This window comes from Nanorana parkeri, unplaced genomic scaffold, assembly GCF_000935625.1.
Source record: "Nanorana parkeri isolate BGI_ZX_2015 unplaced genomic scaffold, ASM93562v1 scaffold552, whole genome shotgun sequence".
NCBI classification, from domain to species: domain Eukaryota; kingdom Metazoa; phylum Chordata; class Amphibia; order Anura; family Dicroglossidae; genus Nanorana; species Nanorana parkeri.
The window spans coordinates 348,473-363,376 of NW_017306820.1; positions in this window are offsets into that span (position 1 = coordinate 348,473).

Below are 14,904 nucleotides of genomic sequence, written 5' to 3' on the forward strand. Positions count from 1 at the left end.
CGCTGTCACATTGACGGATCAGTTGGTAGATGATGGAAAATTAAAGTGCTAGAGAAATTACATCTCTGTAAAACATGCACCCACCCCCATCCGTGCCGCCATGTTTTATCCATTTAAAGACCCTACTTGTGCTGAATAATAAAATACCTGTTGATCTGCCAGAAATGCATTTGGCTCCTAAGTCCTGTGATGGGCTGAAAATCAATTTTGTGTACAGAATGCCCAATTTTAATTTGCTAAACTACTCAAATCCACCCACTCCCTGATCCGTACAAGATAAAGGCTAATTATTCTCTAATTGCAAGATTAGAACTACGAGGGCTAATTGTACTCCTTAAGATAACACGGGCCGTGTGCACAGGAAACAGGGCAGGTCTAAATTTCTGACATTTCTGACATCGGCAGTTATCTCTGGATTATGATGCAAACCAGCCGAAAATCGTACGATTCTCGGCTGGTTTTCGAACATGCTCGAAATACAAAAGTCGTGCGACCGCACGGTAGAAACGGTTGCACGCCTTTCATACACTGCACGATTATCATACGATCGCGGGATTTCCCTCAATTCTCATACGATAATTGTGCAGTGTATGGGCACCTTTAGAGAAGTTCATTGTTAGAATGTCAGGTGGTTTCAATTGTTATATAAACACAATTGAAACCACCTGACATTTTTTTCTATCACTCTGGGACTCTGTTGATGAGATCTTTGCACTGAGTTACTGGGTCTCCACACCTGCTGTGCCCCTTATGAGAGGTTCCCACAATCCCTGTGCTGAGTTCCGGGGACTGCACACCTGCTATGCCCATTATTAGGGGTTCCCACCATCCATGAGCTGAGTTCCTGGGTCTGTACACCTGCTGTGACCATTATGAGGGGTTACCACCATCCATGAGCTGAGTTCCTGGGTCTGTCCACCTGCTGTGCCCATTATGAGGGGCTCCCACCATCCCTGTGCTGAGTTCCTGGGTCTGTACTCCTGCTGTGCCCATTATGACGAGCTCCCACCATCCCTGTGCTGAGTTCCAGGGTCTATACACCTGCTGTGCCCATTATGAGGAGCTCCACCATCCCTGCTGGAAATTTTACCTTAATTTTATTTATATTTATTTATATTTTATTAGGAAGAATGTAACAGGGGTAGTAACACTCAAACGTGGGTGGTATAGCACATTTGTCTCTCTCTGTTTACAAATGAGTCAATGCTTCCTGTACACAGCCATGGTATGAGTTGTATGCAAAGTTTGCCCAGACTGCAATCATCCTCCAAATCATTGGAAGATGCAAAGTACCCTTATGGTGTTATCACAGCTGAGCTCAGGCCTTACCTTCAGTTTTGCACCGCTGTACTGGCTTCTCTCCTGGACTGGAATTGCTTACTCTGATTTCACTGCACATTGTGAGCTTCTCACAATGTGCATTAGAATCTGCAGGCTGCAGGAGCCTCAGGGAGCCAAAGGATTTTTTCGCAGATGGAAGTGGAAGTAAGATGGTCCCCTTTCTGCCATGACTGCTATTCACAACGGCAACAATCGCGGTATGCGACTCCTGCAAAATCTGTCAATATTGCTGCTGGGCTGGTACTTGCCGCTGATGGGGGTGCTACTGGAGCCAATGAAAAAAAAGTCGGAGAACTGAGCCGGGCCGGTAACAAACTGGTAAGGTGAAAAAGAAGCTCTGATTGTACTGGTTTATTTAGAGTTGGCATGTGGGTACCACTTAGGCCACTTGATTAAAACTTGATCAATTGTTTAATTTGAGTGATACTTCTGGATGGTCTTCTTACATTCATCAATATACACCGAGTGTCCAGATTATTATGACCACCTGACGTTTGTAGGCAAATTAGCTATAATTTGGCGCTGAAGTTGCTAGAGGGCCAGACCATTATAAATAGGGAAGCAGGTTGTTTACCACGACAGTAGAAGTGATTTGCTTCTGAAGATACGGGGAAACAACGCGATGTAACAGCCTTTGAAATGCTAATCCCAGGGTGCAAGTGCTGTCAGGCCAGTAACTAACCGGTAATGAAAGCTAAAAACCGGCATCACCGGCTCAGATTCGGCAAGTTCCCGGGTATGCTCATCACATTACACATCACATGACCAAGAACTCTATTTATTAGACCGGCATAGAGATTGGCTGAGTCGCAATCAACAACATGTGGTGAGTTGAACTGAGCCCTCTCCTCCAGTGCCAGTAACGGTTCCACGCATTTCATTTACACAACACAGCACAGGCCAATTTGAAGTGACTTATAGAGCTGCACAAAAGAAGCTCTGATTGTACAGGTTCATTTAGAGCTGGTATGTGGGTCCCACTTAGGCCGCTTGATTGAAATTCAATTAACTGTGTAATTGGTGTGGTGCTCCTGGATTCTTATTTACCCTTTCTATGCGAGTTCAGCAATATAAATACAACGCTTAAGGACACACATAGGAAATCACCCGAGGTGGTGGGAAAGAAATATTTATTTCCTGTATTTACAGAGAACCAATCACGACAGACCTTGTTCCCAAAGAAGTATTTATTTCCTGTATGAAGAGAGTACCAATCATGACGGACCCTGTCCCTACAACTATGTATTTCCTGTATGAAGAGAGAACCAATCATGACGGACCCTGTCCCTACAACTATGTATTTCCTGTATTCACAGAGACCAATCATGATGGTTCCTGTTCCGAAAGAAGTATCTATTCCCTGTATCAAGAGAGAACCAATCATGACGGACCCTGTCCCTACAACTATGTACTTCCTGTATTCACAGAACCAATCATGATGGAGCCTGTCCCAACAAATATCTATTTCCTGTATTCACAGAGAACCAATCATGACGGACCCTGTCCCTACAACTATCTATTTCCTGTATTCACAGAGATCCAATCATGATGGTTCCTGTTCCGAAAGAAGTATCTATTCCCTGTATCAAGAGAGAACCAATCATGACGGACCCTGTCCCTACAACTATCTATTTCCTGTATTCACAGAGATCCAATCATGATGGTTCCTGTTCCGAAAGAAGTATCTATTCCCTGTATCAAGAGAGAACCAATCATGATGGACCCTGTTCCCAACAAATATGTATTTCCTGTATTCAGAGAGAACCAATCATGACGATCTCTGTTTCCAAAGAAGGATTTATTTCCTGTATTTACACAGAACCAATCACAGTGGTCCCAGTCCCAATAAATATGTATTTCCCATATTCGCAGAGAACCAATCATGATGGACCCTGTCCCAACAAATGTTTATTTCCTGTATTAACAGAGAGAAAATCACTATGGTCCCTGTTCCAAAATAATTATTTAAGAGAAAAATTATGATAGACCCTGTCCCAACAAATATGTATTTTCTGTATTCACAGAGAACCAATCATGATGGACCCTGTCCCAACAAATATGTATTTTCTGTATTCACAGAGAACCAATCACAACAGACCCTTTTCCCAAAGAACTGTATATTTTCTTTGATTCACCGAGAACCAATCATGATGGACCTCGTTATCCTGTATCCAAAGGGGTATCATTTCCTTGTACTAACAGAGAACCAGTCATGATGGTCCCTGTAACCAGATGGAGAGCACAATCTAATGTCCGTGTCACATTCAGGGGCCGGTTTTGCGAGAAAAGCGATTAAGTATGATTTGTATTGTGGAAGGAAACCCACAGGGGCAACATATAATCTCTTCATACAGATGGTGTACTATGTGGGATCCAACCCACAAAAAATATTTCCAAGGCCTTCATCTAAAAGTGTCCCCCTAGCCAAACTGATATTGCAGCTTTGTGTGGGTGTGTTAAACTACCCCCACACTTAATTCAGGAATTCAGACACCCAGAACTGTCCAATAGGACTTCACTACCTCCGGGGTGGGGGTTTCACTCTACTGGATTTCTTATTGGTATAAAAAGTTGCAGTAGTAGGAGAGAAGGAACTCTGTAGTGTAAGAAGGTTATTCCAGGCCATTTCAGACAGGAGACCCCCGGGGCTCCTGTCTCGAGGTTTCATCTCACAGTGTCCACGCATAACAAGAATACATACATTTTTGGGTCATCAATCCTATAATTATATAGGAGTTGTGATGGTTGTGTATCTCATAAAGGATCCATGTATCATCTATTAATACACAATTGTCAGTGATCTCCTAAAGTCAGAGTAAGAGATAGCCAAACAGATTGGGGTAGGGAGTTCCAAAGGATAGGAAAGAATTATATATTTAAGAAGAAAATAAAAAAAATATTATTTTTGTAATAAATATAATGTAATCATATAATTTAAATTGCAATTTATATTATTATAAAAATTGCAACAAATTGCAACAATTGTTCATGCCACTCCTTACCGTCTTGAATTGTATTGTGATTGTAATGTCCTCCTTATATTGTACAGCGCTGCGCAAACTGTTGGCGCTATACAGTATAAATCCTGTATTATAATAATGACACAGGGCGCTTTAGCAAACTAAAGGGCCTAAGTGAACTTTAAGGACACCCGCACACCCTTTCTGGGAACGGTTGTCACACCCGTTAAAGGAGAACTATGAGGTGAGTGCTGTTCTAGCCGACCTGTGACAATGAGACTGTCACAGGTCGGCTCAGTAGATCGGGAGGGGAGCGAACACATACTGGCGTTCGCTCACCTCTCGATCCTGTCACGGCTCTCTGCCATGACAGGGGAGGGGCTGGATTCCCCCCTCCCCGCTCGGATCCACCAGCGCTGACTGGCGGAACGGACAGGGGAGGGGGCGGGTACAGCTGGCTCTGCCTCTAGATAGGCAGAGCCAGCTGTCAGTCACGCAGCTGGGCGGATCCCGGCACAATTGTCGGGATCCGCTTCAGCTGCGGCGTCTCAGTATACCGCGAGCTGTAGCTCGCGGTATACTGAGCTTAGGGTGACGGGAGGACGCTAGATTGTGTCCTCCCGTTACCCTAAGGAGAACTAGGGAAAAGCCTTAACCCCATAGTTCTCCTTTAAGGAACCTTTTATGTCAACAGCCCCCATTATTTATTCAGGGTGATGGCTGGAAAACGCGCGATGGGCGAACGTATAATATCCTTGAATGACTTGTTATCTGGCCGTCCAGGACTTTATCAGGCTGAACAAACAGCTTCCGCCCCACATCGCCGGCTCGTAATTATACGCACACCGCTACCAAAATCCTGAACAGCAAAAAAACAACAACAAAAAAAGACCAAAAACGTGTTCTTAGCATTTCTCGCTGCGTCTGGGGAACAACTACGGGGATATTATTGTTGGGAAGTTGTCCGGTGGGAATTTTCAGTGTATTACATTACCTTCCTAATCCCTCATGTTTATTACAACATAAGACAGCGCCTCGCCGCTTCCCAAAACCCCCGGCCCCCGCGACCGCTCTGCTCAGTGGCTGCTGAGGATGAATTAGAGCGGAGACTGCGAGCCCGGCCTTCTCCTCCAACATCAGTACCTGACCTCACAAATGGTCCAACATTCCCATAGACACACTCCTAAACCTTGTGGACGCCTTCCCAGAAGAGTTGAAGCTGTTATAGAGGAAAAGGGCGGAGCCAACCCAATACTGAACCCTACGGACTAAGACTGGGGTGCCATTAGAGTTCATGTGCGTGTGAAGGCCGGCGTCCCAATACTTTTGGCCATCTAGTGTACATATATATTCAGCCCAAGAAAACTGTATAGGAGAAATATAAAAGTTAATTATTATAAATTACGATTTTGTTTGCAATTAAAGGAACAGTCCTGAGGTCTGCAGAGCTCTGACACACATCTGAGCCCTGGATCTGGCTGCTCTCCGCCGCAGTCAAGTAACACTTTCAGGTCTTGTACCTCCCCCCAGCCTGTGACTGGACAGTGAAAGGAGGAGCAGCGCACTGATGAGATCATCTCTCTGTCACTCTGCTCTCTCCTCCTATCTGCTCCTTTTTGGCATATGAACACTTGCAAACCAATATGTAGCCTTGTTCAGGTAAATGGTAGATCAAGCACCTTGTGATTGACACCTTCTATCCTTAAAGAGCCACCTGTGAGCTCCAGTCTGGTAACTTTGCCTAGGTTGAGATGGTGCCATCAGTCTACTGCAGGCAGGAGGAAACATTTCCTCAGTCTCCCCTCCCCCAGTGATGAGTCTGCTGCAGGCAGGAGGAAACATTTCCTCAGTCTCCCCTCCCCCAGTGATGAGTCTGCTGCAGGTAGGAGGAAGCATTGCCTCAGTCTCTTCTCCCCAGGGATCAGTCTGTTGCAGACAGGAGGAAGCATTTCCTCAGTCTCCCCTCCCCCAGTGATGAGTCTGCTGCAGGCAGGAGGAAGTATTTCCTCAGTCCCTCCTCGCCCAGTGATCAGTCTGCTCCAGGTAGGAGGAAGCATTTCCTCAGTCTCTTCTCCCAGTGATCGGTCAGCTGCAGGCAGGAGGAAGCATTTCCTCAGTCTCCCCTCCCCCAGTGATCAGTCTGTTGCAGACAGGAAGAAGCATTTCCTCAGTCTTCCCTTACTCAGTATTCAGTCTTCTGCAGGCAGGAGGAAGCATTTCCTCAGTCTCCCCTCCCCCAATGATCAGTCTGCTGCAGAGACAGGACAGCATTTCCTCAATCTCCCATCCCCCAGTGATCAGTCTTCAACACCGCAACTTTGTATCAAGCCACAAGACATTTGTGAACGCCAAGTCAAGATCTGTACTGGTCCTAGTGTTTACATGATTGTGTCATCTCTGAGCCGGCATCTCAGTCCAGGAAGTCGATGGCGACCCTGAATAATATCCGAACAAAGATGGTGCCATACTTCTGGAGGAAAAAAGCAGATGAAGGCATTGTCAAGGGTAGTCATGTGATCTCTGCGAGAGGTAATAAACACCCAGCAGCGTCACAATGACACATCACTGACGACAGGTCCCCTTTAATAATCCAAACAGGTCCTGGCAGCCTCGGCCACTTCCGGCGTTCGGGCTTCCACGAGGCCCCATGTATATTAATGCGCCGCCAGCTTCATCTTCACTTTCCATTTTCACGCAGGCTCTTATCTCCGGGACTATTCCAAACGCAGGTTAAAGCAATTTCATGAGGTTGAACTCGGTCACCTCTCTTCGGCGGCCCTCTCCAACGTCGCGGGCGCCTGGCGGCGGTATGGGGGGAAGCGACAATTAAATAAGGCCGCGCAAATGAAACTGGAATTCGCTCGGCAATTTGCATACTTTATTTCCGGCGCATTAAAAAAAAAAGCAGATGAAATATTTAATACCTTTTATTTTTACTAAAAGGCTCGGCGACGCGGCGAATGGAATCCGGATATTCGCCGGCGTTATTTATAAATAAATGCTCCTTTCAGATTGATTCTGACGCACTATTATTACTCCCTTTTTTGGAGCGCCATCCAGGTGCTGCGGCGCTATGGAAACTATTTAAACATCGGAATAAAGTCGTGCCAGCGAGAAACGAGTGGGAGAGGGAGGGAGAGAGAGGGAGGGAGAGAGAGAGGTGGGAGAGAGGGGGGCGGGGAGAGATATAGAGATGTGATGGAGGGTGCGGAAAGGCTGCCAGGAGTCCACTTATTGGACAATATGAGCAGCCGGGCCGGAGAGGACATCAGAGATGGAGGAGACGGGACTCTGCCTTCTGCCTGACCGTCAGCCCGTCATGTAGAGTCATCTGTTATTCTAAAATGCACAGGGATTGTGTCACTGAAGATACACACTATCTATCTATATCAATCAATCAATCAATCAATCAATCAATCAATCAATCGTATCAGTCTATCTATCTATCTATCTATCTCAATCAATCAATCAACCAATCAACCATATCAGTCTATCTATCTATCTATCTATCTATCTATCTATCTATCTATCTATCTATCTATCTGTCTATCTATCTATCATCTATCTAACTACCGAGCAGAGCAGTACCGAATCAGGATGCAGACGAATAGTCAGAGGGCGAACCAAGGTCAATAGCCATGCAACAATCAGCGTAGTCAGAAGCCAAGCCGGGTCAAGTTGCAGGAACAGGAGCCAACAGAATGCAGGGTACAGCTGGAGATCTCCTTAAATAGCCCAACTTGTGCCACTGACTGCAACAGGCGTCCACACGCTCGCATGTGGGCGCCGTGCTTTGTGGACAAGTGTATCTGCGTCTATGTGCACGCATGTGTGTGATGTTGGAACCATAGTGCTTCACATGCAGGTACATTTGCAGCAGCCTGTGCAGAAGCTGTACTAGAGGCACCGGCAGGATTTCCATGACACGCGAGTGCTGCCTCCCGCGCAGTGGCGTAACAATCGCCATAGCGACCCAGGCGGCCGCTATGGGGCCCGGGCACAGGGGGGCCCCGGCCAGGGCATCCCTCTGATGCCGTGTGGGTCGCTATGGCATGTAAGAGTGCTGGCTGGGGCCCGGGGACGGAAGAGGAGATGGGGCCCGGCGACCACGGAGGCAGACAGGTAAGAGGTGTGCAGCCCATCTGAGATCCTGCAGAGCCCACTATAGAGAGTCTATGGTGGGCTCTGCAGCGTCACTCTCATGTGGGCTGTTTGGTATATCAGGTGGGCTCTGCAAGGGGCACAACTAGCAATCACGGGGGCCCCATACAAAATTTTGCTATGGGGCCCTGTGATTTCTAGTTTCGCCCCTGCTCCCACGTTTGAGGTGCCATGACCAAAAATCGGCACTGCATGCACTTGTTGCTTGTTGCATGCAAAATCATGCAATTTTGGCAACATTCACATGCACGGCTTAGGGTGGAAATGTTGCGTTGTCATAACTCTTCAGAGACTGAATGCCATACACAGCTCAGGTGTTCTCCTGCCAACAAGTCGATTTTTTTTTTGGGGTGGTTTCTGTAAATAAAAGACAATAGCAGCGTGAAGATGTAGCAGGCGACTCCGTACAAGCGGAGACAACTGTATGAGGGAACGGATCACTCATATAGAAACAGCTTCATTTCCTGATTTGAATAAAGTGTTTTATGAGCAGAATTTGCGAGTGAACACATTTTCTCTTTCTTTCGCAGATACATAATGAATCTGCATGGAGGGGGAAGAAAAAGCAATAAAACAGAAGCAATTTGGTTCATCAGCGGAACTGCAAATAGATTCCAATTTGTTTTTAAGAATTTTCATGAGGTGTACTCCTGCTTTTTTTTTTTTTATAAACAGCGATGCCGAGACTTGGAGGATCATTAATACTAATAGATGCATGTTTTTCCAAGCATGCGGGGAATGGCAAAGAGAAGAGAAAAGAGGAAAGTTTTCGACTTGATGCGCTTGAGAATTGATACTAGCCCAGAGAGAAATATGGGGCCGCTGCCATTGCTGACCTCAAAACTACCTGGCTTTGGTTCACTTTAGGCAGGCCCGGCGCTACCGCAAGGCAAGGCAAGCGGCCGCCTGAGGGCACTGCAGGGTGAGGGCGGAAAAAACAGGGCATTTTGACAAGTATTTGTACTTGTCAAAATAAACATGCTGATAGGGAGCAGGCCCAGCGCTACAGGGGGTCGGGGAGGGGGGCGCAAAAATGCAACTTTGCCTGTGTGGGCACAAATCCTAGCACCGGCACTGACTTTAGGCAACAATGCCCATGCTTACCTGATAGTGTGCTTTGGCCCATGACTTTTGTTCCCCTTTGCCTGACTCAGTGGCACTGCACCCCCACTAGGGTTGCCACCTGTCCAAGATTCACCCGGACAGTCCGGGTTTTGAATGCTGTGTTCGGGTTTCATGGCAGCAGAAACCCGGACACAAGATGTCGGGCAGACAGGGGCAACCAAAATTAGAATAGCGGCTACTGGCTCCCCCCACTAAAAAATAGTCTCAAGTGTGATATTTACATATGATTGGGTAGCGCTATTTACATATGAACAAGCCACAACTCATTCTCCCCCCCAAAATGTCAGCGTGTTGCTAGAGTGTTCGGGTTTCTCTTGAAGAAATGGTGGCAACCCTACTGCACCCCCACCCTGTCTGTTGAATGGACTACCAAAGGTCATAACTATACTGGTAGTTCATTGCGTGCCACGTCTCCCGTCAGCAGGAATTTAGCAACATGAAGATAGTTTCATGAGTTTTCAAAGAATATATCATTCCACTAATAGGTTATTTTTTCACCTACAGTTGTTCTTTCAGGTAGATATAGGGTTGCCACCTGTCCAGGATTCACCCGGACAGTCCGGGTTTTTAATGCTGTGTCCGGGTTTCATGGCAGCAGTAACCCGGACACAAGATGTCAGGCAGACAGGGGCAACCAACATTTAGATAAGGGGCTACTAGCCCCCTAGTTAAAATAGTCTTAACTGTGATATTTACATATTAATGGGTGGCGCTATTTACATATGAATAAGCCACGACTCATTCTCCCCCAACAAATGTCCGCCCATCGCTAGGGTGTTCGGGTTTCTCTTGAAGAAAAGGTGGCAACCCTAGGTAGATATACATTCTAGCTGAATGAGATTTAGTTTGCCAAAGCAAACAAATGCCTTCCCTGACAACAGTGGACTATGTTTGAGTAATGTGCGCTGAGACGGCCACTTGTAGTCTCCATCGGAAGCCTTTATGACAGGGGGACAATACAGGAGCACAGTAGGGAGTTAGGGACAGAGGGTTGTCGTCGCCCTATAACAGGAAGTGCCTGAACATGGACCCTCATTGCAGGGGCGTCCCGAGGCCGAGTGTCACCCGGAGTGTAGGAAGGGTGACACCCCGCCGTGACGTCATCGCGCATGCACGGTCATCTTATTGATGCCTGCCGGTGGCTATCTTGGTGATGGAAGCCGGCAGAGAGAGGACGTTCACCTGGCGGGATGAGGTATGATGCCGCGTCCTCTCTCCTGACACTGTCGGGCTCTCGGTCCATGCTCCAATGGTGGCACCCGGGTGCGGGCCGCACCCCCTTTGTGTCGCTACTGCCTCATTATGTTAATGAAAGCTGCAGATTTAAATGGCTTTTAGTCGTATAATAACATATTGCAGCTCATATCGGATTTACATGATTCGGTTCCATTCTTACTAAACCGGATGTTGTTCAGAAACATTTTCTGTCTGTAATTGTTACATTTGTACGTATTACGCACGCAGACTCGGGTCTCAGAGCTCTTCATCACAATACGGATCTTAGCAAAGTTTTGTAACTCCGGCAGACAAGTTAGACTCACATATGATGCTGCAACAGTGACATGAGGCTGGCACAGCGGCGCCGACACCTCTCACTTGTCTGCTTTCATGCCGGAGGGATGCTGGGGGGGGAAATGTTTGAGTGGTTTTGGAAACAGTGAATCACAGATTGTAAAAAGTTTAATGAAAATGATTCTCTCCTCTGGCATCTTTGGCAGGGAGGAGGAATGGAAGGAAGGAAGGGATATAGGGAGAGAGAAAGAAAGGGGGGAGGGAGAAAGGACGCAGGAAGGAAGGAAGGCAGGGAGGGAGAAAGGAAGGGGGGGGGGGAAGGAAAGGAGAAAGGAAGGAAGGGAGGAAGGAAGGACGGAAGGAACGAAGGAAGGAAGGACGGAAGGAACGAAGGAAGGAAGGGAAGGAAAGGATGATAGGAGAAAGGAAGGGAGGAGAAAGGAAGGATTGAAGGCAGAAAGGAACAGAGGGAGGGGGGAAGGAAAAAGGAGGGAAGGAAGGGAGAGAGGGAGGAAGTAAAAAGTTGAGGAAGGATGGAAGGTCGAGAGGGAGGGAAGAAGGGAGGAAAAAAGGAATGGAGGAAGGAAGGAAGGAAGGCAAGAAACAAAGAAGGAGGAAAGATAGAAAGAAAGAGATGGGAGTTGGGCAGGAGGAAGGAATAAAAGGAAGGCAGGAAGGAAGAATTGTCTTTAGATCTGTGCAATTATCAAATGTAACACTCGGAGCTTCCTGTAATAAAGACCGCTTACTGCTGCTCTTTCTCCTTGTGAAGGGTGACTGGTCTTGTCTCCGCCCCCTTCTGTAGTTGTTCGCCAAGCAGACGGTAGTGGGTGGAGCATGATAGGCCCCTCCCACCGCTCTACTCTCTGCACAGGCTATGTACAGCTCAGTGACGGTTACACCACTACTTTTACAAAGGCATTTAGTGCACACAAAGTCATATTTGTATTATTTTTGCCTATTGAGGAATATATTTACATTATTTTCTTTTTGTATCTGGAGTTCAGCATTACACAGTACCCGCCAACAAACTATGCTGATGAAAAACTTGCCCTCAGCTGCTGGGAACTTCCTTGCAAACCTCAGCGCAGATAATGCAGCAAAAACAAATACTAAAATCCGTTATTAGGTAGGCCGAGGGCTGCTTTGTGCTCTGAGTGGATACGGCTTCGTTATATCCATGTCCTTCTCCGCACATTACTCTTCTATGAGGTGTATTTGTCTGAGAGGGATGAACATTCCGCATTATTCTTGGCCTGTGAGCAGGCGGTACAGGGAGGGAAGGTGTACTGTGAACAAGGCTCCCATGATCTGTCTGTCACAGATGGCGCGCCCGGTCCCTCCCCGGTCTCGCTGTTATTTGCATCGATCCCGAACGGGCAGAGTCTTCCCAGCCATGTGAATATTTTGGCTCCTGTAAAAGTTTGTAATATTAATCTGTTTGGCGCACGGAGCGGTGAAATGTGCAGAGGACCAAGGGTAGGGAACTCCCCGGTGTCCACTACCAGCTGTCAGCCTGCAAGCCCTGCCATGCCTGGAAATGTTAAATGCCGGTTATCTTCTCTGACATGTAGTCGTCAGTTTATTGAGCTCCATCAGTACATTTATCCATGTTGGCTTTCTGTTCACTTCTACATTCATTTAGTAGATGTATTTTCTACTCTTTAGAACAGGGGTAGCCAAACTCTGGCCCTCCAGCTGTGGTGAAACTACAAATCCCATGATGCATCTCTCTCCGGGAGTCATGTCTGTGGCTGTGAGAATCTTGCAATGCCTCATGGGATTTGTAGTTCCACCACAGCTGGAGGGCCGGAGTTTGGTTACCCCTGCTTTAGAATAAATGGCATGAGTGCAGGCTACTATAAACATTGCCCTGTTTACTATTAGCTTGTCTGCATCTGCACTGTAACTGCAGACAAGAGTATTTCAGAGCGTCATAGACAGACCTACAAGCCCAGAGACAGTAGACTGTGCCAGCGTTGTGACCAGGGGGCCCTGGAAGATGAAGTCCACTTCCTCCTACAGTGCCCCAAGTACTCAGCACTGAGGGACACTCACTTCCAGAGACTCTCCGCTCTCATCCCGGACTTCACCTCTATAGAAGAGACGAGGAGACTCCACATTGTACTGGGAGAAGAGGAGCCGACAGTGAAAATATCTGCACAACACGTCACAGGGTGTCACCGACTGAGAGAAACATGAGTGATCCCGGACTTATAAATCCCCAACATGGACTTATAAATCCCCCTCCATATTATCCCTTACCCCTGATAATGTCCCCTGACTTACCTATTCCCCCATATCATTCTTTACCCCTAATAATGTCATATTTGAATTTGTATTTCCCTTACTTTCTGTCTGTTATAACAAGTGTGGAGAAATCTAACCGGTGATACATAGTTAATAAAAACACATAGGGGATTATTCACTAAGCTGCCGTAGGAAGCCGAGTGAATAACCCAGCCGAAGTAAAGTGACTTGAACGCTGTTCGGCTATTCACTTCAGTCTTGTACGGCTGATTCCAGCTGTACATCGGTTAAAATCAGCCCTACATCGGCTGTCTTCGGTCAGCCGAACATGCTCTGTATGTTCGGCTGAGCTGAAGTGCAGAAGGAGTTCGACTCAGCCGATCCAACATCTGGATCAGCTGAGCTAAAGCTCCGGCAGCTCCCTCGCTGCCGTTCACTCCTGTTCTCATGGGGGCCGAATGGCAGTGAGTGAATAGCGAAATGCCGCCGAGCGGCATTCGGCTCGGCTATTCTGCTCGGTACTCCAAGGTAGGAAGCAGAATAGATAAAAAAGTTAAATGAATGAATGAATTTTTTTTTTTTAATATTATTTAAAAAATGTAGGAAAATTAAAAAAAATATTATTTTAAAGAAAAGTAAAAAAAAAAGAAAAAATAATTTTAAAAAACGATGCACGCCGACCCAACCGCACGCGACGAACTGCCGCTGCATAATGAAGCAGCTGACAGATGCTGACAAAATAAAAACAATTGGGTGGAGCTAGCGGTCACATCACCGCTAGCTCCGCCCAAGTGTTTCCTATCGACCAGCACCTGCTGGGAAGAAACAGTTTGTAAACGCCTATGTTTACAAACATTCAGCCCACTCACAATAAATGAGTGCACCAAACTCGGGGAAAACATGCAATTGGACGCATGTTCACGGAACACGACACGCAGCGGCTTGCAGTGCAATTACTCCTTAAAGTGATATTAAGTCAAAAGGATTTTAAGGTATTTCAAATGCTGATGAAATCACTTACAATGGATGCTGCTCTTTGATGTTTAAAAGTTTTAGTTTCCTGCAGAATCAGCCGGTCCCCTGAGCACTGGTCCTGATATCCTGTAGGGCCTGTTCACACAACGTCCATTTTCTGTGCTGACCTGATCCGTACGCTCCTGCACTAAAAATGTACCCCAATGTATCCCTATGTGTTTTATGGGCTACAGTTCTCAAGTGCGCAGTCCGACAGAAAAAATACTGCATGTCACATTTTGTCCGGTCAGGAAACGGACCGGAAACGCAAAACGCGTCAAAAACGCACTGCACTGCAGCTAACATACTGACAGCCCCACTCCAGCAAAAAAGAAAAAATATATACATTTTTTTTTTACTGGAACGCATCAAAAACACGGCAAAACACATAGCACCGTGATCCGCACCTGATCAGGACCTGAAACTCATGTGAACAGGCCCTTAGGGTGGCTCCTTTCCCTTGCAGGGTCCTATGGAGCAACCCTTGTGTGTGCTAGCAAGCTGTATGTGTCTCCACAAACACATAGGGGGTTATTCACTA